We start from the raw sequence: 3,709 nt of genomic DNA on the forward strand, positions 1-3,709 counted from the left end.
TTTTTTTTTTTTTTTTTAAGTGAACTTTATTGTGAATGTCTGCAGCTGTGGAGCTCTACTGTCACAGGAAACATGTGTCCTCCACCTTTTTTATATGACCAAACAATAATAGACGATACTACAGGAAGTGGAGGCCACACGTTTCCTGTACATGAATTCTGTGTAGAGTGGAGCTCCAGTGACTGCAGCTACTGAGCCATTCTGTTGTTCTTATTTATTGAGCCTGGGATTTACAGCAATACATGATATTCTTGGTAGCTTTTGTAATTTCTGTTACAGCGCTCTCCATAAGTTAACTTTGTAAAAGCAATTGTTTAATTACTCCACTTAAGGACCAGGCCTCCTTTTGATACTTGTTTACAAGTTAAACATTTTTTAATTTTTTGCTAGAAAATTATTTTGGCCCTCTAGTGGCCATAGGGCGAAGCGACATTACATAACGTTATTTCGCCCAGCCGTGCCATTCTGCCCCAGTACAGCTGCGGCAGATGGTCAGCAAGTGGTTAAAGTGGAAGTAAACCCTCCTATCGTCTTCAGCTAAGGAAGCTGCCATCTTGGCCTCCCTTAAATCTTTAACTGCCATGAAGCTGCACATGTGATCAGTTATGACACCAGCCATTGGATGGTTTGACAGTTTGGTTGAGAGCACAACCAAGGTGACCGTTAACTTTTCCAGCATGCCGGGAATGTAACTGTTTTTTCAAACGATTAGATCGATGGGTTTACTTCCGCTTTAATATAAATATATATATATATATATATATATATATATATATATATATATATATATATATATATATATATATATATATATAAAATGTGTGTGTAATATATTATTTTTTTTCAGACACCCAATGGCGGTCGTTGCAGTCTTTTACATCACACCGTATTTGAAAACATTTCACAGGGAAAGAGGTAACAAACCTCTGGGACTTTTAACGGTATCAAGTACGAAGGTAATTTACAGGGCAATTAATGATCAAAAAGATAGACCAAAATTAAAATAAAGTATTTATTAACAACAAAATGTTCTAAATTGTTTAAAAACTAAGCAGTGATTTAGTCACCAATCTGTAATAAAACACATTAATTGTTGAAAAAAAATAATAAATATATAAAATTGTTATTAGTCCTAATAACAATTTTATATATTTATTATTTATTTTTTTCAACAATTATTGTGTTTTATTACAGATTGGTGACTAAATCACTGCTTAGTTTGGTGTCAGATTGCTGACACTCACTAGCAGTGTCAGTACGCCATAAATTGGCCAAGGGGCCCTTCATTTCTCTATTGATTCTACAGGTACATATATTCGTATAATTTTCAAACCAGAAAATTGTTTTTCTTTGGTTTTTCGATTGTCTGTTTTCTGAGTGGTCGCCAATCTTGCGATACTCATATATAAATTAAAGAAATTATTATATATATATTTTTCCTTTGTGTGAAATTTTAGACCTCAACTTCTGGAGGGTCTCTCTGCAAGCACTAAATATCCTGGCGCTCCCATCTACTTGAGGCCTTTTCATGATCGACTTTTCTATAGTCTGCAGTTTTCAATTTGTGGACTTGGAATATTCTATACAATCTTTTGGAGGTGAGACCGGGGTTTTCCATATCTATGACCACATGCTATAGATGCCCTTTTTTGTTGATTATGCTTCGCATATTTGTGTACTTTGATCCTCATTAACATTCGATTACATGTTTTGTAATGTTTTTTTTGTAATGTTCTAACTACATTCAAAAATTTTCTTTTCTTTGCACTAGTATACAAGCAACTTGTACCACAAAAGCTCCTGATGAAACTCGAATTGAGTGAAACATGTCGAGTGTGGTAAAAGTTATCTCGACCCAATTGAATAAATTGTAAAAATTCTGCTGTTTCTTGGATGTACCTATACCAATGTGGTTGTTTTTAAACAATTTAGAACATTTTGTTGTTAATAAATACTTTATTTTAATTTTGGTCTATCTTTTTGATCATTAATTGCCCTGTAAATTACCTTCGTACTTGGTACTGTTAAAAGTCCCAGAGGTTTGTTACCTCTTTCCCTGTGCAATTTTTTCAATTCCAATTTGGGATGTGGTATCATTTGGTTTGGCTGCTTCACCTCAGTTTATGAATCACACCGTATTTGCGCAGCAGTCTTACAAGCGCTATTTTTTTGGGAAAAGATACACTTTTTTGACTTAAAAATACACCACTAAACTCAGGCCAATTTTCTTTTATATTGTGAAAGCTAATGTTACACCGAGTAAATTGATACCCAACATGTTACGCTTCAAAATTGCGCCCGTTTGTGGAATAGCGACAAACTTTGACCCTTAAAAATCTCCATAGGCGACATTTAAAAATGTCTACACGTTACCAATTTTGAGTTACAGAGGAGGTCTAGTGCTAGAATTATTGCTCTCACTGTAACTATGGCAGCGATATCTCACATGTGTGGTTTGAACACCGTTTTCATATGTGAGGGTGACTTACGTATGCGTTCGCTTCTGCGCACAAGCTTGGCGGGACGGGGCGCTTTAAATTTTTTATTTTAATTTTTTCTTTCTCCTGGCAGAAGAAAAGTAGCATCAAAAATGCTCCTAAAGCCCTTTAAGCTCGCCAAGAACTTGTGCATTACTCCATTTAATCGGCCAGAATAATAATTTATTGTGGCCACTGAAATAAATTAACATGCAGGTGGTAAATATTAGTGGTGCACCGAAATGAGGATTCTGGAATGAAAATTCAGTATGCACTTGGCTGCAAACTGAAATGGACAGTTTAAAAAAAATGTATAATTTATATATTAATATTATATATTTTTTATATATAATTGTATTGTATTTTACTTTTTGTCTTCACACTGGTCTGTTGCACTTCTGTTGTGGAGTTAAAAATCCTGCTTGCCGCATTTTTGGTGCATATTTGGTCAGCTACAAAGACGCACCTCCCCATTGAAAATGCTCCAAAAACACACCTATTATCAGCACCTTTTTTCTATTGGCAAACTATCGGTGCATCCTAGTAAATATGCCTAGTGTTAATGTGTGTTTAGGTGCGTCAAGCATGTTGTCTGCCAAAACGCTGCTGCTTCTGAATGCGCTGGCAGTGGGGGGGTTCTGCCTCTAAGGCCCCATACACACTGTTAGATTTTCTGCAGATTTTTGTCTTCAGATTTACAAAAACCATGTAGTGCAAGGGCCTGCGTGATTGTGCAACCAAATTGAAACTCTTAAGGTTTGACCTCATATTATATGGTTTTGATAAATCTGAAGACAAAAATCTGCAGAAAATATTGTGTATGGGGTCTATAGCCTCGTACACATGATCGGATTTTCCGATGGGAAATGTGTGATGACAGGCTGTTGGCGGAAAATCTGACCGTTTGTACACTCCATCCGACAACTGTTGTCGGATTTTCCATGGAAAAATGTTGGACGGCAGGTTTTAAAATTTTCCGTGGACAAATGTCTGTCGGAATTTCCAAGCGTGTGTACACAGGTCCGTCAGACAAAAGTCCAAAGTACAAACACGCATTCTTGGAAGCAAGGATGAGCCAGAAACGGTTGGTCTTGTAAACTAGCATTCGTAATGCCGCTTCCACACGATCAGACTATCCGGCGGACTTAATCTGGCGGACAAACCGCCGGACTGTCTGCCGGACTGTCCGAACGAGCGGGCCTTCCCACACACGGGACTTTTTCAGCAGACTA

Source organism: Lithobates pipiens, unplaced genomic scaffold (genome assembly GCF_037356315.1).
Source record: "Lithobates pipiens isolate NorthernLeopardFrog02 unplaced genomic scaffold, aLitPip1_a1.2 Scaffold_16, whole genome shotgun sequence".
Taxonomy (NCBI): Eukaryota; Metazoa; Chordata; class Amphibia; order Anura; family Ranidae; genus Lithobates; species Lithobates pipiens.